The sequence below is a fragment of the Megalopta genalis genome, chromosome 6 (assembly GCF_051020955.1).
Source record: "Megalopta genalis isolate 19385.01 chromosome 6, iyMegGena1_principal, whole genome shotgun sequence".
Lineage (NCBI taxonomy): Eukaryota > Metazoa > Arthropoda > Insecta > Hymenoptera > Halictidae > Megalopta > Megalopta genalis.
The window spans coordinates 15,362,367-15,386,947 of NC_135018.1; the positions used below are offsets into that span (position 1 = coordinate 15,362,367).

General features: G+C 42.2%; 2 long non-coding RNA genes across 2 annotated transcripts in view; both read left to right on the plus strand.

Annotated features, from left to right (window-relative positions):
• LOC117219282 (uncharacterized) overlaps nt 1-24,581 on the plus strand; it is a 359,703-nt gene that overhangs the window by 144,444 nt on the left and 190,678 nt on the right. The gene's annotated exons all lie outside the window — the stretch shown is intronic.
• Nucleotides 19,090-23,345, plus strand: LOC117219289 (uncharacterized). Its single transcript, XR_004489987.2, has 2 exons — nt 19,090-21,186; nt 22,813-23,345. It is a non-coding gene; the product is annotated as an uncharacterized LOC117219289 (long non-coding RNA).

The window sequence follows — 24,581 nt, forward strand, 5'->3', positions numbered from 1 at the left end:
CAGAGTAGCGGTACATTCGGGAACGTGTTCCGAAAGTCTGAGAAATCCCAATTGGTCCTAAGCATTGTTGGTTCCCGCAGCTGTCAAGGGAAGTGTCCCCGGTTTTGAACCTTTAGCGGCCGCTGTAACTAGAGAGCGACCGCCACAGCAAAAGTTGTTCCGAAGTAGCTCTCGGTTCAGACTCGGTGAAGATCGTCCCTAAATGTAAATCAAGGGACAAGGACAGGCCGTGAGCGGGTCAACGATCCAAGGGCGATCTTCGCTGGGCCACGTGGGAACTGGCTGGCGGCCGCACATGGCGTCGCGTCGCATCGCGTCGCGTCGGCTTGAAGTTTCGAAACCACGTGGCCGAATAAGTTTCAGCCGGGTCACGACGACGAGCATACGTCACGGCACAGCTGAGCCTCTTGCATCCACGTGAAATACCGTCATGCCTGTTCCTGGTGTGCGTCCGCATGTATTCCGGCGCACACCACCGCCGCGGCCCGTGCACGTTTTCCTGTGTATTCACCAAGGGGATGAAGGCAGGGGTGTAGAGATGAATATGTGAATATGTGCCATGCGAGCGAGCGGCCGAACGAAAGTGAAAACGGGGTTGGAGGGCCTCTTCCTACTCTTCCAGCCCCGCCGTCCTCCTCGCCTCCTCCGACGTCCTCTTTCTCTATCCGTCTTTCTCTCTCACCCTCCCTATTTCTCTCTCTCTCTCTCTCTCTCTCTCTCTCTCTCTCTCTCTCTCTCTCTGTGATGCATACTCGCTCTCTCCCTGTCTCGTTCTGTTCGATGTATTGCACCCCGGTATGCACAGCCATGCACCATTCGGTTCGATGTATGCGGGATAGATGCGGAGCGAGGTCGAGCTCCAGTTTACTGGCTCCCACCCTCTCTCACCCTCCGTCGCCACCGGCTCTTCCTACACCGGATTTCCTAGTCAAACCGTATGAACGAATCGTCCGTGACGTGAGTTCTGACAGCTACATTCCCTTTTGAGGGATTCCCGAATCAAAGCCACGCTCTGTTCGACTACTTGTGGAATCTAGGTCTGGCCTGTTTGCCGAATGTTCGATTATCGTGCCAGGCGTGCGTTGTTTCGACGGTCGCCGACGCCGTTCTTTAAATATTTTGGGAAGCCGAGGACTTGAACAGTTTCAATGCTATTCCAGAGGTTTTCTATTGGTGACGCGATCGCTTAAATTCGTCAGTTTTATCACGTAAGGTCTATCGGGTGCGAAAGGGTTGAGAGATTCTTGAGTCATTGGCAGACTGCGGATCTTATGCATTTTATGCATTTTATGCATTTATGAGGAAAGCGAGAAAGTAGAATTGCTAGTGGAGAATTGCAAGTGGAATTTAGTAAATGCAGAGGAGAGATTTAACACCGCTGTTGGAATATTTCTAATTTGTTAAAAACGTTGACGATGAAAATAAATTGCTATTTAACTTTTGTTTCTTTCAGTCGAGGTGGACAATTTTTATTTTTCATAAAGGTCCGCATGGTTAAATTGAATTTTTAATTAATCCGCCATGCTAAGAGGAATCTTAAAATTATTTTTCTGCTTGGGTCTTTGTGCACAATAAAAATTATCTGCGTCAATTGCAAGACGTAGGAACCAATTGTAATCTTCCTTTGTCTCTGAAATAATTTTAATAAATTGCAATTCAACAGCTCACGGTTCGCACAATCAACAGTTTTAGTTTTTCTCATTTTGTCACTATTCTATGTTCGACCTATACAGTTTTTCCCATGAATGCATAAAATCCGCAGTTTAATGATAATATCGAACGATATTATTAGTCTATTTTGCTGCAGGTCGCTTGCTGATAGGCGACTGAAATTGCTATTCCCATTGAAGAATTTATTTAAGTTCTTAAAGGGGTGCATTTAATTAAAAACCAAGTGTGTACTAGTAATTTTTCAGATAACATTGTGGAAATATATATTTTTTGATCGTATTATGTAGAGATTGATGATTTACCAGCTTTCATTCTCTTATTAAAAAAAATTATTTTTTTATGTAAAAATTATCCGATCGAAAAATCCATACATAATTTTTTGCGATATCGTGTACATAAACTATAGTAGAAATTTCAGCTTGAGATCTTCACTTTTATTATTATTCTCAATCATTACACATTATATCACTATAATATATCATTATATTATATCATTATAATATGTTATTATGATATTATTGTATTATATCGTTATATAATAATATTTATTATATTATTATTTTTATTATCAATTGTAATCTTAATTGACTGCACTGTCGTTGCAACTTTACGTTGTTTATTTTTTACTAACAACATTTATCACGTCTTACTCGACAAATATGAAGTTAATTATACCCGAAAAACAAATCAAAGGCCCAAAATTACAGTAAATTCTCCGGAATCGACCCTCGGCTTAACCAAAATTGTCAATTTGGGAAGAGGACTGTTTTACAGTTGTTGACAATCGGCGACTATAAAAACCAACCGCGAGGCTCGAACGATGAAAACATTCTCCATTCATGTCTACAAGCTGCTTCAGACAATTGAAGAGAATTTACTAATGTATTACACTTCACGGTAACCGCACCGCTACCCTACATTCAAAACGTGCCGCACTCGGGGCCCAAAGCCACCCCACGTCCCAGCTACCCAATCGCCCTCTCTGTCCAGCTCGTCGCCGATCGTGCCGGCAACACGATCGGCAGTCCCCGTTCTCGGATGGCAACGACCTTCCGAGCATTGTTTCTTTTCGCCGTTCGTACGGTCGGCCGCTATTACGTCCGCATTCTAAGTCTTGTTACGTGCACAGGTGGCACGCGCCGTGCCGCGCCGATTACGTAAAACACGCTCGCTCCCGCATCCATAATGTACGACCGTCGGCTTGCACGGCTAAAACACGACCAGGTAAGCAGCCAGCCAGCCAGCCGGAGCAAGCAAGGTAGGCTACCTTCGCGGATACGTTCGGCGGCACAATCCTATCGGTTCGATCTCGTCGGCGATCATCGGTCTCGCTCTCGCGCTTGTCCGCTCGGATAAGGCGCGACGACGACACCGTCCGCTTCGCTCTGCATCGCTCCGCTCCGCTCCGGCCGCACGCGCGCTTCACCTCCTCGCCTCTCGCGCCGCGTCGCCGCCCGTCGGTCTAAACTTGTCCGGCGATGAAAACTTGGCACGAAACATCCCAGTGACCCCATTGTCTGGCTCCGCGCGAGCAACACGCCGCCTCTCCCCCTCGAGCCCCCCCCCCTCTACCCCCGGCCCTCCGGTTGCATTAAGCCCGAATTAACAAAGGGTAGATATACTTACCTACGACCCCTGACCTGCGAGCCTCTCCCGGCTCGCAGACTTCCGCCCATTCGACCTTCTCGGCATCCCCTACAACCTTCCACCTCATACCACCTTCTCCACCCCGTACCACCTTCCGCGCCATACCGCCTTCCGGCCCACACCACCTTCCTTTTAACTTTGTTCCATCTCCGTCTCTCTTCTTCGCCTCTCTCTCTCTCTCTCTCTCTCTCTGTCTCTCTCTTTCTCCAACCGTTTTATGACCCTCCGACCACTCTCTGTGTACTAGGCCATTTGTTTCTAACTGCGAAACGAACACCAACATCTCGCCACCCCACGTCCTGCGACATGGCTCGGGAGCAACAGGTCCTCGAGGATGCAATCACACGTTTGGCCCGCGCGCCACCACTTCCGGCCACTTTCGATGCCACGCTAAGGGATATAGAATGTCCCTTGGGCGTTGCTTCCTGTCTCAAAGACAGGGATAGACGGTCGGGAATTAGGTTAGGAGGCTTCCGGATCGATCCCGCCGCCGCTTGCATATTGTTCGACGGACGGCCCTGAACGAACGGCGAGATTCCGTATTCGGATCGACTCCTGCTCGTCGTTGGATTCGTTCATCAGGATCAGGCCGTTTATTGATGCTCGTCGGTGGCCTTTTAACCCTTTCGCGCCGAGCGCCGCATATATGCGGCATCCACTCGACGACCTGTGGGTACGGGCGCCGCATATATGCGGCATCGAAATGAAGTGTATACAGAAGACGGAGATGTGTAATTTGTAGGAAAAATGATAAAAGAACGGATTCGCGGTACGAGTGCAAAGATTGCGATGTTGGCCTTTGTATAGATCCTTGCTTTCAAATATATCACACAGAATTATATTATTAGTTTTTACAGATTATTATATTTTAATCATTTTCGCCTCGTTATTAATTATATTAAACATTTAATCGTTAGGCTTTGTAATTATATAAATACCTATGTTACCTATAATTTTGTAAGTCTTTTTAAATTAAAACTGTAAATATACTTGTTACATTAGAGCAACGATTGTTTTATTCGGCACAGTTATTATTTAAGACCTGGAGCAACATATATACAGAAACCACGCGCATTGTGCATATTTCCGGAGCGAGTTCCCGTTCAGTGACGGTACTTCGGCGGATGGAGCTGCCGTAGCGAAAGGGTTAATCATCCGACTGCGGACCATTTTCACGACTCAACCATTCGCGATGGTTGTAACGATTCCGAGCGCTATTCGGTAATTTTTCGAAACTGATTTTTAACCATGTTTCTTGCAGATTTGTTCAGCCTCTATGTTGTTCTTGATGTTCCGACGGTGATTTATTTGATCGGATTGCCGAATATTTAGTGATTTGATGGACGTTTCAACACTAGAACTGGTAACGAGTGGTAAATTAAAGAAAATTATTTTAAATTAATTAAAAATGAAATGTGAAATTAAAACGAGTTGTAATATTGACCGGTGTTATTGTCTCGTACGTACAAGAAAGAAGATCGAACTAATTCTGGTTTCGTAAAGTTTTCATTATAAAAGCTACTGCGATGATCTAATTCATCCAAGTATTATACCTATGATAAAGTCTCTTAAGTTTGTAAAATTTGAAACTGGTTACATTGACCGCGATGAGTTCGGTGTTAAGTACCCTGGGTCAAAGTTGGCACAGCCACCGACTCTTGCGAGAGTTAAAATGAAACCACCTGCTTGAGCTGTACTATTAAACCTTTGCACTCGAGTGGTGACTCTCGGGCACCGCTAAAATTGTTGTATCACATTCCAAGATAATTTTTATATTAACAAAGTTTAGATTTATGAAATTGCTAAATTGTTTGTTGCCGTAAATTGCTGTTGTACGGATCACCACAAGACTCAATATCATATGCATAAAATGCACTTTGTCATATAAAATGGAAATACTATAAGTCAGAGAAATTATTTTTGATTTACAGTTAACATGGCTTCGAGTGCAAAGGGTTAAATCGGAGTAAAACGGAACTTTGGAACTTCGATCGTCTGGTCTCTCGATTTTGGAATTATAAAGGGTGTCCCAAAATTATTGTACAAGCGAGAAACGAGGTCCTTCCTGAGGTCATTTGAAGTAACTTTTCTCTTAGCGAAAATGCAATCCGCGGCTTCGTTTACGAGTTATTAACGAAAAACGGTGACCAATGAGAGACGAGATCAGCTGGCGCGTGGCGACCGAGCTAATGGGCGTTCGAAGCCCAGTTCCGTTGATTGGTTCGACCGCCTCGCGCCAGCCGATCTCGCCTCCCATTGGTCACCGTTTTTCGTTAATAACTCGCGAACAAAGCCGCGGGTTGCATTTTCGCTAAGGAAAAAGTTACTTCGAATGACCTGAGGAATAACCCCTTTCCAAGTGTTAACACAATTCTGGGACACCCCGTGGAATGGGCGCCCGAGGGTGTTTCGGAACGTACGCAAACGGGGATCAATCGTGGAATCGCGATTCACGGTATTCGGCGCGGTCGCGTAGGGACGTTGTTTATCTTTTTCTTGAAACTGGGTTATTGTGTGACGTGGCATGGAAACGATAAATCTTGTTGCGGGCAGCGGTGGCGGCTGGCGAGGAGCTCGACCTTGCCACTTGAACTTGTCCCCGTTCCCTGTCGCGGTTTCGACCGCCATATAACTTCGCCCAGTCATTCTTCTTCCCCGGCGGATCGCCGTAACTTGAATCATAAACTTCCGAGAGAGAGAGAACGGATTCGCTGGGCTCCCTGTCGAGTCCTGTGACGCGCAACGTGTGAAAAAATGAACGCCGATTCCTCGTACCATCGTCCAATGTTGCACTTGTGGAAATTAATTTCTGTCACTGTACCGAAACGCATCGATACGGAAATTGTCGCTTTGATTTCGGTGTACGTTTGAGTGGGTTTGAATTATAGTGACGTGACATTTTCGAACATTTTGACTTATGTATGCCTCGAAATGTAATCTAATACGTGCCAGAATGTTGAAAAGATAAGTAAAATATATCATAAATTGTGGAATTAACTGAACTCTAAATTATGTTAACGATAAATTTGGTCGGTGAATAATACACGTGTCAGCAAACAATAACACTTCCTGTTTCTTACAATGAGAGAAATGTGTGGTTTATTATATAATATAATATAATATTTATTATATAATTAGGTTCTAACCAATAACTCGTGGGTGACACGATTCTTTTACCAAGCTTCAGAAACTATTTTCATTAGAATTTGTTGGATGAGTTGTTGAGTAAATTGTTGCCGCCATTGTAAAATAAGTTGTGTAATTTTCGCGGTCACTGTGGTAAAAATACTCAACAATGTTCAGTTAGCGTAAAACCAAGAAATCCAATATACCAAAATATCATAACTTTCTGCTAAGGATATTGTTTAGCATCGAACAGAAAATTATATCGAGAAATTGCGACTACTATGACTATAACACAGAATATGACACTAGGTGAATAATTAAAGAGAGAGAGAGAGAGCGCGCAATACATCCAGTTCATGCAGATTTTTATTCTCCAAACAAGAAACGAAAGTGAAACGTTCAAACTTCGACCAGGTTTTAATTAATTTTTATGGAACAGTAAAGATTTATGCCTGGTCATTCTCTGAATTTTTATAAACGTGATTGAAGAAGCTTAAGTGCGATCGAAGTTCTGTATACAAGGGACAGTTACATCGCTGGGAAATTCTATTGGCTGCATTTGAATGGCGGCAGTTACTTTCCCCGGTTATTGTGACGAGTAATATTTGCGTAACGATCGCCGTTGTGTTTTTACGCAGGAACAAGGGAAACCGAGGCAAAGCGCGGCTCTCGTTCACAAATATTTATATTAAAATCCCATTCGCGGAATCACGTCTGCATGTAGACACGTCAACCACTCCGAAGTTCGGGATCATTTGTCCGACGCGAGAGGTGAATTTAAATATTTTTGTATAAAATGTGTTTAATTAGACCGCTTTATCTTTCTCATCGAGTCTAACCATTGTTAAAACGTTGAAAAGGCTATTGTACGGGCATCGGTTATTTTTTTGTGCGATGCTACATGTTCGCGCGAATATGACGCAGAGATAACGGAAATGCAATGTACATACATCGTAGACATTCGACGCGTACACTATTTTCTTTTAAATCTCCAATTCAAAATTCCATTAAGAATTCATCGTTAAAAAGTACTTATTTAGTCCCACGCGCAACTCTCTCTCTGTAGTATAAGTTTTCAATCTTTTAAATTCACAACCCCTTTAACGCCTGAACGATCCTCTGGGGTTGCCGGCGAAAACGCCAAATTTTTAATTTGCTGCAAACGTGCAAAGAATAATAAAACATTGAGGTAATATATTACATAATCTGTAATATAATAATATAATAATATAATAATATAATAATATAATAATATAATAATATAATAATATAATAATATAATAATATAATAATATAATAATATAATAATATAATAATATAATAATATAATAATATAATAATATAATAATATAAGAATATAATAATATAATAATATAAGAATATAAGAATATAAGAGAATAGAATAATATAATAATATATATTTTATTACATATATGACACCGCAACCCTACAATGTTACTTATGCAGAAAAATAGAAAGTAACTTCTACCACGAAATCACTCTAATTATGAAAGCATCCAAATGCATCAAGCTGCATCGAGGTGCAAAATAAAAATTGTTTTCACGAATTGCAACAAACCGCCTAAAGTTTCTCCTTTCCTTCAACAAAATTAACGATTTGAAAACACTATAGAAACCTTCTCGAATGCAGTATTAAATCTCACCTGTCAATTATCTCGGAATCGTAAAATTCAACGGTGACGTGCAGCGATTTAAAAATACAAAAACTTTTGGAAGTGAATAAAACGGAAGAACCGGCAACCGAGTATATCTCAGCATCCCCATAATCGTGAAGCAACGTGCTCTGGAGAAGCACTCGCGACGAAGCGGCTGAAGACAATCTCTCCCTCGGAATCCTCCCTAAAAATCGGCCCTGTTTACGGAATGTGGGAGACGTAGCAGAGCGCGTCGTGAAACCCGTCATTCAATTTTCGCCGATATAAAGGACAGCCGTCGATCGTTCGTCTCGCGAAGGGCGCCGAGATCCGATCCGCTGCGAAACAAGCCCGCGCACAGGCGTCGGGTGCGGCGCGGGGGACGCGCGCCGAGAGGGGGTGCGAAATAAACGAGGAAACGGCCGCGTAAAACGTCGATAACCCTGCGGAGATGAAAGGGCGAGAACGAGCCTCGTAACGGCTGGTGGTACATGTGGGCCAACAGTTTGTCGAGGTGACGTCGCTACGATATGGGGGCAGGTCAGTGATATCCAAGCGGAGTTTAAACGGTTGTTCGCTTCGGTACAAACTCTCTCTCTCAATGGCCAGCGAGGGCTCTCGAACGGCTTGTAAGCACGAGAACAAAACAAACCCCGACGGCCTCCGGTCTACGGCAATCCTGGATTACTCTCGGCGACTGCCCCGCGATCAATCGGGCATTAATCCTGTTGATTCTTTCGCCAGCGAAATGCTCGAGCCTGGTATACGAGCCCGGTTAATCGATCCTCGAACTCATTTGCTACCACCGACAGCCCAAAACGGTTACATTTTCGGTTTCAATCCCCTGTCACAATTTCGGCTCTATCGCTGCAGATTTGTTTTTGTAATATCTCGATAACAAGTTATCCTATCATCGGAAAATAACGTATCTAAAAATACCTATCAGATACCGGAATATTGTTCCGATAAGGGAGTGTCTACTGTACTCGGTGCCATTTTTCTATGAGACGAAAGAATCGTGTTTGCTGTTGGAATTTATTCGGCGGAATGTGCTGTGGACTGACCAATTGCCCCGTCTTCGATTTCTTTTTGGACTTACGTAATTAACTTTCCGTTTATCGAATAAGGTACGGTAAATTTTTTTTATTCAAAAATAAACGAAACGAAGGAATAACAAAATTCCAAGATAAACGAAGCAAAAGAATATTCTGTTTCGAAACAGATCTTGGCCTTATTTTAGGAAGTACATTTTTGGTAATAAAAGTGAGAATGAGACGATTATGTTATGGAGTATATAGTCCTCGCGCGACAAGAAGGCATCTCTCCGTGTTTACATATTCCCCCTCTCACTAGCTATCCTACTGCCGCAGCTAGAAAGAGGGGGAATTTAAACACAGAGGTGCCTTCGTGTCGCGCGAGGACTGTACACCAAAATAAAAGCATGTCGTTCTCTTGACAAATTGCCAGTGAAAGAAATACTTGTGTTTCGTTGTTTCTTGTGGGAGCTAAATTTGTTTGAACTTATTTCACAGTGCTACTTCTCGAATCCGATCTTCCTCTTTTTTTCTTAGAAGTACATTTTTCGTAGTAAAAGTGACAATGAAAAGATTGGATTTGTTTTGTAGTGTGCAAAAAAATTACTACATACCGTGAAACGCATGTGTACACAAAGAGCGATTACTAAATTCTGTCTCGTTATTGTATTACACTTTAATTTCGTTCCCTGGAAAATTTCTTATATCGTATTTCGATCGCGTTCTATTTAAATTTCTTTATCGAATCTCCTTAAATCATCACCAGCATATTAATGGAAACCAACGTATGTACCTCGCATAATCCGCCCCGCGAAGCTAAACAAAACGACGAACAGCCGGGAAATTAAATAATAAATTACGAGAAAATACAGGCGATATTAAAGGCACGTGAGTACACCGTAGCAAATTGTGAACATTGAATGAAATACAATCTGAATTTGGATAAAATACGAATTCTTCGACGATCGTCGGATCGGGATGAATAAATTCCGTGGATAGTTGTTCAAAGGAACGCAGGAAGAAGCTCGCACATGATGTGTCTTCTATCGGGACACGGTGTCAGAATTGTCTGTATGCTTCCACGATGAAATCTCGTTGGTGCTGATTGCGCACAGAAAAAGAGAGAGAGAGAGAGAGAGAGAGAGAGAGAGAGAGAGATGCTTCGGAGAGAACATCGCGCGTCACACGGTGCGCCGTTTATGCGAACGTCTGAGACAAAGTTAATTTTCGACCAAAATACCTTAATAATTTGTCAAAGAAAGTACAAAAATGCATTGATTTGCATAAAAAGGATTATACGATTTCATACGAGAATGAAATTTTTAACACAATTTATTGTTGGCCGAATACCGAGCAGCGCTTGTTCGGGAGATTTTTTCATTGATTTTGCATTGGGGTCCGAAAATTCGTAGCGATCGTTTCGCATATATGTATACGGGTTCGAGACCGGCAACTTCTCGCAAAACACGTTTTTCCGACGAACATGTCGGCGTAAGAATCTCAGGACATTATGAGCCGTGTTTTTTTTTCAAATCTTATATATATATATATATATATATATATATATATATATATATCTAAAGTATAGGAAACTAAATCGAACTTAATTATTCCATTTCGAGTCAATTATTGTATTGCACATAAATATTATACAATCTCTATGGATTAATTACGATCGTACAACGGCTGGTCATCATTTTCTACAATGATTAATTCATCGAGCGGCCCTTTGTTCATAAGACAATCTAAACGAGCTGCTTTGCTAATTATAACATAATATTTGATCCTCCTAATATTCGCTCGGAGAACTCGCTTCGAATTAATCATTTGAACGTTCAGTTGCTAAATACGATTATTTAGGCATTTTAACGCATCGTACACATAGTTTCGCATAAATACGAAGCGGTGACATTTTTTTTTCAATTTGTCCATTGACGGCCGCACTGTGCGTCGGCTCGTTGCCGTCGCTACCCGGTAGTTATTATGCGTGGGGCGAGTTTCAAAGACCGTGATCGTAACCTAACAATCAGGGCTCCGGGTAGTTAGTGGGGCTATTAGCCGACGTCACTGTGCCGCCCAGTAATCAACGCCCCCGGTGGGTGCCGTGGTGCTGGTTAACGATAGAGCAAGAGTGAAACAGGGATGGATAAGGGCGCCGACGAAGTAAAGATATACGCGCGTGCACGCTTTGAGCCACCGAAACACCGTAACGGCATAATTGTCCTTAATCGATGTTAAGTAGGTGAGATCGCGCCGAAAACTGGACCACGAACTTGCGAGGTTGCATTTTTAGATTTCGCGGTTGCTTTTATAAGTATAGCAGAGCTTCTTTCATCCGGAAGTTTATTTTTATAATATCCTGATACAAATATATCCTGTTGTCTAAAAATTTCTTTCAAGTTCTCTGCTAGGTGATGATCCATCTAAATAATACAATTATCGGATAATCGTTCTCGTTTGATTGATTTGATTCGTATTCGAATGAAATTCTATTCGAATATTGCGGATAAATCTTCGAACAAACCGTCGAATAAATTTTCCAATAAAATTTTCTTTCGAATGTTACGAATCAAATTTTATTCGGATATTAAGTTCTTCGTATAAAATTTCGAAGAATTCAAATAAAATGCCGGATAAAATTTCGAACAGTTTAAATAAAATTTCGAATAATTTAAATAAATATATACTCGATTATTATTCGAATAAAATTTCGAATAATTTAAATAAATATATACTCGATTATTATTCGAATAAAATTTCGAATAATTTAAATAAATACATACTCGAATATTATTCGAATAAAATGTCGAATAATTTAAATAAATACATACTCGAATATTATTCGAATAAAATTTCGAATAATTCAAATAAATATATACTCGAATATTATTCCAATACAATTCTTCTCGAATACCGTGAATAAATATATACTCGAATATTATTCGAATAAAATTTCGAATAATTTAAATAAATATATACTCGAATATTATTCGAATAAAATGTCGAATAATTCAAATAAATATATACTCGAATATTATTCCAATACAATTCTTCTCGAATACCGTGAATAAATCTCCGAATAAAATTTCATTCGAAGAGTTTACTCGAAATATTTCTGGAATAGAATTTTCTTCGAATGTCAGCCCGCGCCTGAGACACAGCGCACTCGCGTCGAAGGGAGGAATCACGCCGGAAAAGTCCCCGTACGTAATACCCGTCACGGGGGGGTTGGAAGCTGTCCCGAGGTGGTTTACGGTGCACCTAAAAAGGCGGCCGACCTTGAAACCGTTTATGCCGCCGCGCCGGTATAAACGTATACGGGACCCTTTAACGCTGTTTTTACAGTGGCCCGCCGCGGAACCCGCTCCAGTCGGAGACTAATCGGGGAAGTTAACACGACTTTTATGCCTTCGACTGTGTGTTTCCCGGTGTAACGCGGCAGTTAACTCGTTACGACTAGGCCGCGGGAATTTATGCAAACGATTGCACGGATAAATTCGAAGGCACTCGCGAAGGGTATCTTCTCTCCTCGTAAATTACGCGTAAAATGAATCTGCAGGCAGTTTTTATTCGGATCGGCTGTTCGCAATTTTTGTTACGGTTCTTCGACGGCGCGCGTGGACGGCGATCGGTCTGGTACGGGTTTTGCAATCAAACGAGATCATGCTCGTAGAACATGTTCACTATTTTGCAAATCAAATTAACCCTTTTGCAATTTAAATTAACTTGTTCGTAGTTATTTGTACTTACTCATAATTATTTTTTTTATAAAATTCATATTAAATTTAAAAATTGAACCACACGTTATAAATAATTGTCGAAGATTGATTATTTGTATAGAAATAATTAATTCCCTGAAAACTAAAATTAAATTGATATAATAAATAATATTGTGTATCGATGTATAAACTGATGATTGCTGGTGATAGATTCAAAATATACAAAAATACATCAATTAAGATGAAACTGGAACAGTTAATATACTGGCGGTCTTTATGCAAAATAAAAGGATTGATAAGGACTGATAAAAATTCTTATATATCTTCAATGATTTTAATATGAGAATAATAATAAATTCTTTTAATCCTTCTACTTTTTTCAATTTCATCCGCTCATTTTTATATTTAATTTGAATGTGCTATACCTTCATCCTCACTTCGAAGATCATCGAAGGGGACCTTGTAGAAAATAAGTTTCACTTATTTTACTATTTAAATATAACAATAAGCACAGGAACGCACGATATAAAACTATTGCGCGCAGAGCGGTTCCAAAATATGAGACATCCGGTGACAGCGAAGAAAACCTCTCATCGTATGATTTACGGCGGGCCTATTTAAAACTCGTCGTATCTCAACGCTTACGAAAGAAACGAATCGCTGGACCCCGAGTTGTCGACGCATTAAAACGACGTTCGCTGAAGCAACGCGCCAAAGCATCGTTCTTCAGTCTTGTACGATCAAGTTTCGCGTGTCGCTCTGCCCCGGCGAAGTTTCCCTTTTCCGAAACTCGTCATCGATCCCGTTCGACCGTAGTCGACCGGCGGATTTAAAAAGTTCCATTCATTCGCGTGGAACTGGGTCAGACGGGTCGTGCGACTTATCGCATCGCGTTATCGATACATGCACGTGGTTATGAAGTTCACCCCCGCCGGGCGAGAGGGTAGGAGGGGGGGACGACGGCGGAGGGAGCATCGGGTAATGCATAAACGGGACGCAGACATCGGCAAGTTTCCAACTATGCGTTCGCTCTTGCTCGTCTCGTCCCGCGAATGTTTTCCCCGGCGCTGATCCGTTGTCGACACGAATAAACTTAAGGAAAGTTTCAAGGTCTCCCTCCGCGACCAAGGTCGTGTCCGTGCCGATCGGGCGTTAGGTAATCTTGTTAACCGGCGTGTATAGGTATATATCTCGCTTTCCCGCGTGGCATTTACATTTCACTGAATGACGGAGCCCCGTTGCGTCGCGTCGCCGTAAATGAAAATCGATCGATTAATTCAGACCGTGTGCCCGGGCATTATGTAAATTCTATTATCTACAGACTGACCGGATTCGGTGACAATTGTAATCGTACTTTACGTTACGTCTCCATTCACCGACAATCGTTTACGAACCGTAATCGCGTCTGCTCGGCCGCCGCCGAACGATCATTGGGTCACTCTGCGCTCGCCGCCGGTCAGAATTCTCCGCGACGAATTTTCGCATAACTTCTCCTTGCTCGGCACACATTTTCAGAACGATCCGCAGTAACGTTTGCCCGCTCTTCGGCAGGCTCGTTAACGGAGTCCGGGCACATCGGGTGCCATTTTTTCTGCCGGGGAAATATTTCGAATAAATTCTTCGAATTCAAATTTCAGCGGAGGCATGCCTCGAATAAAATCGAATGAAGCTTTGTTCGAGCAACGTTGCGATATGATACTTCTAATAAAACTATGTTCCGAGTAAACTTTGAATCCGGAAACACTTCGAATAGATCCTACGAATCAAATTGTATTCGAGAAATATTTCGAATAGATTCTTCGAGTAAAATCGAATTCGAGAGATACTTCGAATAAATGCTCGCGTTAAAATCGCATGGCACGACTATCGGATGACCATGAACTGAGAAATTTAAATTCAACGAAACAGGATCGATCGAGGATGATGAAAATTGCCTCGGTTTAAGATACATGAATCGCTGACCAATTGGCGATTATAAATTATCACTTCGCGCAATTTTTGGTCCTTTAGACCAATGTCTCTCAAGCAGATAGACGCTCGCGGCAACGCAGCGATCTTGGAGAACGTCGAACTTTAACCAAATATCAAAATAACCAAATAACCCGATTCGTTGCACCGTTTCGAAAAGAAAGTTTCGAAAGTTTCCTTCAAAATTTCACTATTCGAGAAACCGAATAATCACCGAGATTCACCTATCGCACCCTCTGGCCAATTGTCTCTCAAACATATAGAGAGACAATTGCCTTTCGCGGCAACGCGGCGACCTTGGAAGACTTCGAGTTCCAACGAAACGAAGAGACATATCCGTGGCAGCCTCCAGAACGTGGCAGTCTCTCAAGAAGAATAGGCACCCTAGTCGACGAAACAATTTTCAAGGATCTTCGCGAGGCCTTTAACGATTTCGCTTTCTGATCGGAAGATATCGAGGCGATATGTACGACAGATAGGAAGGCTGCATCGTCCAGCAAGTCCCGTTCCAGGCGTCCCCGTTCCTCGCCTGGCTTGCTATAGCGTTCGCAGCGGAAACGTCGCTGGAGGTGGCCCACGGCTAAAGGGAAACGAACGAAACGAGGGGGTGGGCCGCGTAACGGGAGCGAGGATCGGGAAACTATTGACCACGCTGGGAAGCCGTTTAACCCCCCCGAGAGAGAGAGGGAGAGAGAGAGAGAGAGAGAGAGAGAGAGAGAGAGAGAGAGAGCCTGCACACAGAGGGAATGGTCACACGCACGCACACCACGTATGCATCGCGGCGGCAGCAGCAGTAGCAGCGACAGCAGCAGCAGCAGCAGCCGCCAGGAAGGGAAAGCATAAACGGTTCCACACAAGGAAGTTCATTCATGAGTGCGGAACTTTGGTAGATGTTGAGGCTTGCACGAACACGGCCTCGCGCCCAGTCACATCGTATTCGAGAGTACGCCTGTAGTACGCGGCTCCTCCTCCTCCTCCTCCTCCTCCTCCTCATCCACCTCTTCTTCCTCCTTCTCATCCCACGGCTGCTCCTCCCTCGACCTCCTCCCTTTGATAGTGGTTGAACGTCGTAAGCGGCGTCGGGATAAAGAACTCCGACAGGGAAGCCGGAGAGAGACGGACGAACAACCACGAGGAGGAAGAACCACGACAACCGACATTGTTGTACCGCGATAAGATAGCAACGAAGGGACGAGTGCTGCAGCTACAGCGAGCAGCGCCAGCTGATCGGGACCGTCGCCGATCGGCATCAGCGATCGGCCGCGGACACCGCGTGTGTAATTACCGTGTGTACGCTGCGTGAGATTACACGCGACCGCATCGACGCATGCCGATTCGGTTTCCATCGGATCGTGTTGGAAAATGTTTCCGCAGTTCGCTGGAGTTGATCTGCCGCGGGGGCAGGTTTTCACGGAAATGGGTTTTCATTATTTCGCGGCGTTGTAAATATTGGAAGAGCGAAGGGAAAGAAAGGCTGCGTTTAGTCCTGATCCCGTTAGAGGAATTCATCGGTGAGGTTATCTAGCGGGGATATCGGAAGGTCGGTGTACATACCTAAAATTATGTTATTTACGGGAAGCGAGGGGTTCCCGAGGTCATTCGAAGTAACTTTTTCCTCAGCGTAAGTGCAATCCGCGGCTTCGTTTACGAGTTATTAACGAAAAACTGTGACCAATGAGAGATCGCGTACGGCTGACGCCCCGCCCTCGCGACCACTGCCGCTGCGTCATACGACCGACGCGACGCGGCATTGGCCGCAAGGGCGGAGCCCCGGCCGCACTCGATCTCCGATTGGTTCATGTTTTTCGTTAATAACTCGTAAACGAAGCCACGGATTGCATTTGCGCTGAGGAAAATGTTACTTCGAATGACTTCATGTCCCATAATTTCTGGACATCTTCTGTATTTATGCAAATCGGTGGCGGATCAGGTAGTTGCGGAAAGGTATTCATCTGCTGGATTAACCTCTATGTGCAAACATTGCAATTTAATTAATATTCTAAGCCTAACGGATCATTTTTATAGGGAAATTTGATCGGTCGTTAACCCTCGGCCGTCTACCATTTTCACAATTTAATTTGTTCCTCTGCTGTCGAATTGGCGCAACGGAGGGGAAATCGATGGAAATGGAGATTTAAGATTGAATTGAATTGGTTTGAAATGAGATCATGTCGAATCAATCATTATCGACTGATCGGTATACGCTGATCGCGACATCTTTGTATAATTCAATGTATTAGTTATGTATTGTCTAACGATTATGTGTTGCATGCGTGAGTCAGTCTATGCTAATCACAAAGCAGCTAAAATTGTATATCCAATACTGGAAACCCGAATTACCAAAATCCTATATGGTAGATTATTAGGGACACTCGTAACTAATTGAACAGGGTATACTATTTATTTGAAATCGGCGAGCTAAATGTATCGATTCGACACGAGCTTGAGGGTTTATTTAATGCTACTGATATACATATGTATATACATTTCTTCGGAACATTAACGAGATCGAGTTTATTCTCAGACTCGGTTACATGCCAATTTTACAATAACGTATCAGTTTCGTCTTCATTTTAAAGCGATACAAACCGCTTTGCTATTCATCGTTGGTTCTCATTAAGGATTTAAATATAACGTTTCCATAATTGCAAGACTCGTGGAGGAAAAAAAATCAAAAACGAGTCTCTTCGGCCCATCTGGTAGATGACAGATTTCCTAGTAAAATCTCCAATGGCTGCAGCAATTTTTCAGGGCTGAAGCAACAGGTTCTACCCGGTCACATCGTTCAACAATTTCTTTTGCAATTTATTGTAACTCCTCTACATTAAAATGCCTATACCAGCAATTGATAGATTAATTTTCCACTTATATATTTTATCGACACCTGTATAATATACGACTTACTTCTTTGGAGTATCGAGAGCGTGTAACGAGTATACAGTGGATTTTTATGCAAAATAAGAATTGTCTGGCTCAATTTCAAACAAACTAAAATAAAATAAAAGTTTGTTTTATTTTACTTGTTTAATAGATCGATCAGGTTGAAAATATTGTAACAGCATTCTTAAAGTTTTTTGGTTTAATCTTTTCATTGTTTTACGTTCCGTCCACGCATTTTTGTAACAATTGTGCAAAATCTGAAGTCTGATAATGAATATAATAGCGAGACAATTACAAAATCTCTGAATACTTACGACAGACGGTGGTACAACGAAATCACTGTTAGCACTTATTCTATACGCAATCGATTCACAATTATGTTCCAACAGAAATAATAATATTTATACTTATACCATATTCGTCAAAGATTATATACCGATCCCCGCCGTCCGTTGGAGTAAAAATATAACGATTTCATTCAACATCGTACATTTCCTGTAATTTTTCGAAATACTATCCCGTCGTAATTTTGTCCAAGCAAAATGATATCATTTCGGATCAAGTTAAACATTTTTCGTTACTCCCTGCAAAATTCATGAAAGCTTCGCTTCCAAATGAAACTACTTTGCTTGACATAAAATGCATTTTACACCATCAAACCTACCGAACACTAAAAGCGAACGACGTGCATTGTTTTCTAAGAACGACAACATTGAATGTATTGGGTTGGCAACTAAGTAATTGCCGATTTGTTCAATGAAAAATAAAAAATTTTTTTTCTTGGAATGAAGTTTAATCTGTAATGTATTTTCCATTTTGTTGGATGACCTTTTGCCATCTCATTGACAACTTGAAAATTCCACGCTCGTAGAAAGTCTGATCCTTTTCGGCCAAAAACTGAGTTAAGTGAGATTTTACAGCGTCATCGTCGTTAAAAGTTTTACCACGAAGGGAGTTGTCCAGGGATCGAAATAAGTGGTAATCCGATGGCGCGAGATCAGGGCTATATGGTGGGTGTAACATCAATTCCCAACCAATATCCATCAATTTTTGCCGAGTGGACAAAGACGCGTGCGGCCTAGCATTGTCCTGCTGGAAAATGACACCTTTACGATCGACCAATTCTGGTCGCTTTTCCTTGACCGCTGCATTCAATTTGTCCAGTTGCTAACATTCACGGATAATAAAAAATAACATAATAATAATAAATAATTTTATAATATAACATTTATGGATATCATAAAAATGGGAGTGAGAGACATCTATAACTGAAATCGGCAATTACTTAGTTGCCAACCCAATAGTTTGTGGCTCACTAAGTCAGTGGCTTCGCTTGGAAAGGGGTAGGGGAGAATAGTTAAAAACTACTTCTTTTGATTCTTTCTAAAAAATAAGTTTATAAAAGTCTGTGTGCACTTCGAAAACATGCACTCCATCTCGAAGGAAGAATCGAGTGATACTTGTATTCTTCTCATTCTCCGTTTGAAAATATTCACACTTTATTTACTGGAAAAATAACATAATAATAATAATAATAATTTTATAATATAACATTTACGGATATCATAAAAATGGGAGTAAGAGACATCTATAACTAAAATCGGCAATTACTTAGTTGCCAACCCAATATTTCGATGTTTCAACAATTTGATTATAATGCACGCTTAAATTTGAAAATCGACTCGATTATTTCCTACAAAAGAGTCTTCGCAACGTCAACAATATCAAAATAAAAAAAGAAAGAATGCGGAACGGTCAACTTAACCGTCGCTCTAACGTCAGTACTACATTAAGTTCCCGTACCGATAATTTCCTAGGTGTCCCATAATCTCGTCCGCCGATGCGACCGATGTCCCGAACGGCGTACGATTAACAGACGACAAAAGAAACGGAAGCGGATCGATGGACGCGGAAGACTCGGCGCGTGTAAATTCGCTAGAACAAAAGCCGGGCCCGTCCGTTCTCGGACGATCGAGGCACCGCGGGTCTGGGGATCGCAACAATAAATCAGAACTCGGATCATCGGACAGTAGCAGTGCCAGACAGACCGGTGCCGGCGGGAGCGAGCCCGTAATCTTGCTCGCACCCATTCATCCATTCGGGCCATTCAGTCATCAATTCAGTCGGCAAGTTCACGCTCGAAATCCCTCTAACATATTACGCCGGCCAAAAAGAAGACAGGTGACGGTCGTGCGAGTTATAACGGCATCGGCCCGGTTAAAAGTGAACTGACCTCGGCCAACCCTGAAGCGAGAACAAGCTATTAACGTGGCGTGTGCCATTCATTCTTGCCCGGTCCCTCGGTGAGCTCCCTCTTTGTCCTCCTCACCCCCGTCCCACGCTCTGTCCTCTCTCTCTCTCTCTCTCTCTCTCTCTCTCTCCTTTCCACGTTTGCCCTGTTACAGATCTACACGTACACGCGGATCAATGTGCACACGGATCAACGTGCGCGCAGAGGACACACGGAGAAACAGAGAAAACGAGGTGTATCGCGCGCGCACGCGGTTGATGGCCTAATAGTACATAGTTCGAATCCATTCATAACCCGGCAAATGGGAAGACCGAGTCGGCGGGGACGAGAGCCTTTTGTGAGAACGGTCGCGACTTCGTGTACGTGCGGTCTACGCTGTGTGTGTGCGTGCGCGCGCGCGTGTGTCTGTGTGCGTCGCGTTCGCCGATACGAGGGAATCGAGCCTTCGCTGATAAGCGGCCAACGAGGCGACTTAAAGGGAGGAAAACGACCGGCATATAAAGAGCACCCAGCGCAAGAAATGGGAGAATGTGGACGAAACGAGAAAGCGCAACCACGCAAGAAAAAAGAAACGAGCGAGCGAGACGAGGAAGCCAGAACGAACGGCAACGGAAAGATCAACCTGTCTTTGTGTGTTCGTGTGTGTTTGTGTGCGCGCGTGTGTTTGTACTATGTATGTGTGTGTGTTTTTGCCTGTGTGCAACTCTGTACTCTGTGTCCGTCGTGTCCACGTAGCGTGGGAGAATCTGTGTAATTCAGCATGTGCTCGACCACCCCCGATTGAACCTGTGTCACGGCTGGCTGATCGTCTATAATACCTCGACAATCGCTTTGCACGCTCGCCCGGGTCCATATTTTTGCCGCGACAGCTCGCGACGCGTGCCTACCTCGCGAGAGCCGCGAAAAAATGTTTCGCATGCGATGGGAATCGTTTGTCACACGGCTTTTCCGTTTTCAGATCAAGTGCTCTATCCCTCTCTTTTTCTCTTTTTCTCTCTCTCTCTCTCTCTCTCTCTCTCTTTCTTTCTCTCTCTTTCTCTTCCTCTCTCTCTCTCTCTCTTTCTCTCTCTCTCTCTCTCTCTCTCTCTCTCTCTCTCTCTCTCACCTGGAGATGAGCTGCGAACTATCGAGCTCGCGGAACGGGATTGAAGTTGTTAAATTTGTTCCAGGCACCACGGTTTTGCTGTGCTTCTACTTTTAGGAAGTGCTTATTCGTATATGATGGATTTGTCGAGGTATAAACAATCGATATACCAGAGCCTGGTTTCATGTACTCGAGCATTTTTGCTCCACTTCGATTATTCTGTGTTCATAAAACGTCGAGAACGGTATTGCCTGTTCGAGATCCGTTTTGAGAAACGGATAGTGATCTTAATTTTCTTTCAGAAGTTCGTCGCAATGTGGACTGTGCACGTAGAGTACATTTAGCTCCAGATAGCACATAGACGTCTGAAAGTCGTCCGTTGTAGCATATTCAGGACGTTTTAATAGACATCTAGTTCGGGGATCGCTTTAAGATTTAAATCGCTTAAAGCGATTATTTCAGATGTCAAAACGACGTCTAGTTCGGGACGTTTTTAATACGTCTTGAACACGTAAATTTCAAACGTCGGAACCATGTCCAAATGATTCTTAAAAAATCGTCCCGAATCGAACGTCGTATTAACGTCTGAAACGAGACGTCTTAATCCTCTTAGTGTCGAACGAAGATAGAGATCATTTGCTAAAGTTTCGGAGAGACGTTACAGAAATGTTACAAATCTTGATGATCAGAAAATTTCAAAGAGGAGAAGAAACGAGACATGATACTGTTTTTAAGAATATTAAAATAACGACATTTTCTCAAGCGAGAGATGTTGTTCGGCGCTAAAATGATTAAAGACGTTGAGTTCGGGTCGTAAGACGTTCAGATCTAAAATGGGCGTAAAATGGACGTTCTTAAGACGTCGTGTGCTAACCGGGTGTCCACGTAACTTGTTCCATGGTTTTTCTATCCGTTGATAAATTTCGATCCATGTAGAACATTTCGTACGAAAGGCGATGGTCTAATTTCATGTAGAAAATTAGACCGCGTCCGGGACTTGAAAAAAGTACAAGATGATTTCGTTAGAAATGCTGATTCTTTCGAGACGTCATTTTACAACGAATGTAAAATGAACATCGAAACATTGATGAAGTGCGGTTTGCCTGCGCACGTTTCTCAAGAATAGCCGCATCGCAGATTTTTCGATTTTTCACCTAACTTTGATACTTTACGTATTTAACAATTTATACATTTTCGTTGAACAAACTATGTTCCGTTCGTAATTTTTTGATGCGATAGAACATACTAAATATTGACACAGTGAGGAAAAAATCAAACATATTAATTTCATCTGGAGACAGAAGTTAGGTGAACTTTTACTACATGAAGGCACGAATCTCGTTTCTGCATACATGCTGTAACATTATTGATTGTCGATTGTAACGTTCTGTAACAATATTAACATTTGATCTCAACGTTCTGTAACAGTATCGATGCTCGATTGCAACGTTCTGTAACATTATCGACATTTGATAATACTTTTGTTAACATACTTACACTGACTCCGTCGACGAAGATGTTCCAAGTTTGTACGTGTGTATCTCGATATCATGAAAAGCAAAGCGCCTGCAAAAAAATGCTTCGGACAAATCTTATTCCTTTGTCTACGTGGAATTAGATCCTGGAATGAAAAGTATATCATTCCATTTAAAAAAATTAGGTTTGACATTCGTATGTCCTCCACGTCTCCGCCCATCACGAAATTACTATCGCCATATTACGTGGCCATTGAGGTCAAGCAACCTTCGTCCGAAACTTCTTTTTCCTATTGTTACAGATAAGCGAGTTATTCAGGTGATATCTGTTTTAAATGCCCCACCCTGTATACACGAGGATCTACAAGTGGAAATCTTCATTGCTTCGACGATTAACGCATCGTTCCCGATTGAAAGAAGCCCCGCCGCACACTATAATCAACCCCCTGCCCCTCCCAAACATCCAAGGAATCCAATCACAGAGTCGGAGGGTCAACATGCAGATCGTGTAATCCGGAGCGAAACACGCTCCCGGCAAAAAGTCGGCCCTCGAATCGGCCCGACGCGGTAACAAAAGGTTCGAGGCAAGAGAAAAAGAGACGGCTGCGGGTAGAAAACGGCGGTCGCGTGCCTGCCAGACCTCCGGAGATCAATCTTCGGATTAGACGCGGGGGAGGACGATGGCACCTGGAAGAGGATCTTCGGGAAGTCGAGGAAACTTGACGAATAGACTGCGGATGCTACGGATGTTATGCAAAATCAATATTTTCTACGACGATGTCAAGTGGACTAATTGAAACTGTAAATTAAAGAAACCACGAAAATTTCAAAAGAACTTAGGGATGTCCGTGCATTATTTTCAACTCACTTAAATTATTAATTGCATTGTTAGTTTCAATTGTTGAAAATCATTCTTATTTCGCATAAAGATGCGCAGTTTAATGATAAGACACGTAAGTTCGATGGAAACGTCTTTTCTGTTTTGATAATGTCGATCGATTGTATTCGATAGAAAAATATTCTCAAATTCTTCTAATTGTCTTTGCAATTCTGTTATTAATTTATCGGTAATTTTCGTCGAAAATGCGTAAAATCGGCAGTCCTAAATCAGATTTAGCTTTTTATAAAAATCCTCGATAAAGCTTTTTCTATGAAACCTTTTATTTTCGCAGTTATCCTTTTTACAGATTTTAAAGAATGAATCTCCCATTTTTCTGTGCATGTATGCGATGTCTTTTTCCGCACGATCTTTTTCTTTTTCGAAATTTGTTAATTAGTTCAGTTTAGCACGCTTTATTCGGTACGGCATGAAAATAAGAACAACTGTTATCCTCGTCATTGGACCGTGAATTTCATGCATCAATACACAAAAATGAGTAGATTAAAATTAAAATGTCTAAATAAAAAAGAGAGTCAATGTTTCTATAACTCTGACGGCTTGCAAATCGAAGCATACAATTGTTGTTTCGCACAGAAATTGCCTACATCAATTTCACGAAATAGAAAAACCAAACAGAAAGTTTCTTCTTTTTTAAACAATTTCGGTAGTTCACGGATGGTACACCGACACCTTGTAATTCATTCAATCGTTCAACTGTTAACGAAATCGCGGCTACATGTTTTTGCCGCAAAATTGCATAAAATCCGCTGTCTATGCAACCACGGTCACTTAACCCGAGAAAGATAACCTACGTCGCAGAGGCGTCTGCGAAGACTGTTGATTTTTGTTAATTTTTCATAGAGGTCTAGTGATTTAAGTTTAAAATTACTTAAAATATAAAAAAATATAATATAAATGCATTTTATTTTTACAATAATGCCAAACCTTTAAAATGACTAGATTAACTTAAATAAATATCCATTGTTAGTATAAAATTGACGCCTTAGAAAAGCATGCGCCTCTGAAGCGTATGGTTATCTTTTACGTACGTTGTCATATGGTTATCTTTCTAGGGTTAAAGCAGACGCCGCACCTCGGATTGACCAGCCGCGAACATTTCCCACGACGGCCGCATTTTCGAAAATCCACGCAACCTATTCGACATTGATTCGCGTCTGCTGACAGATAAAT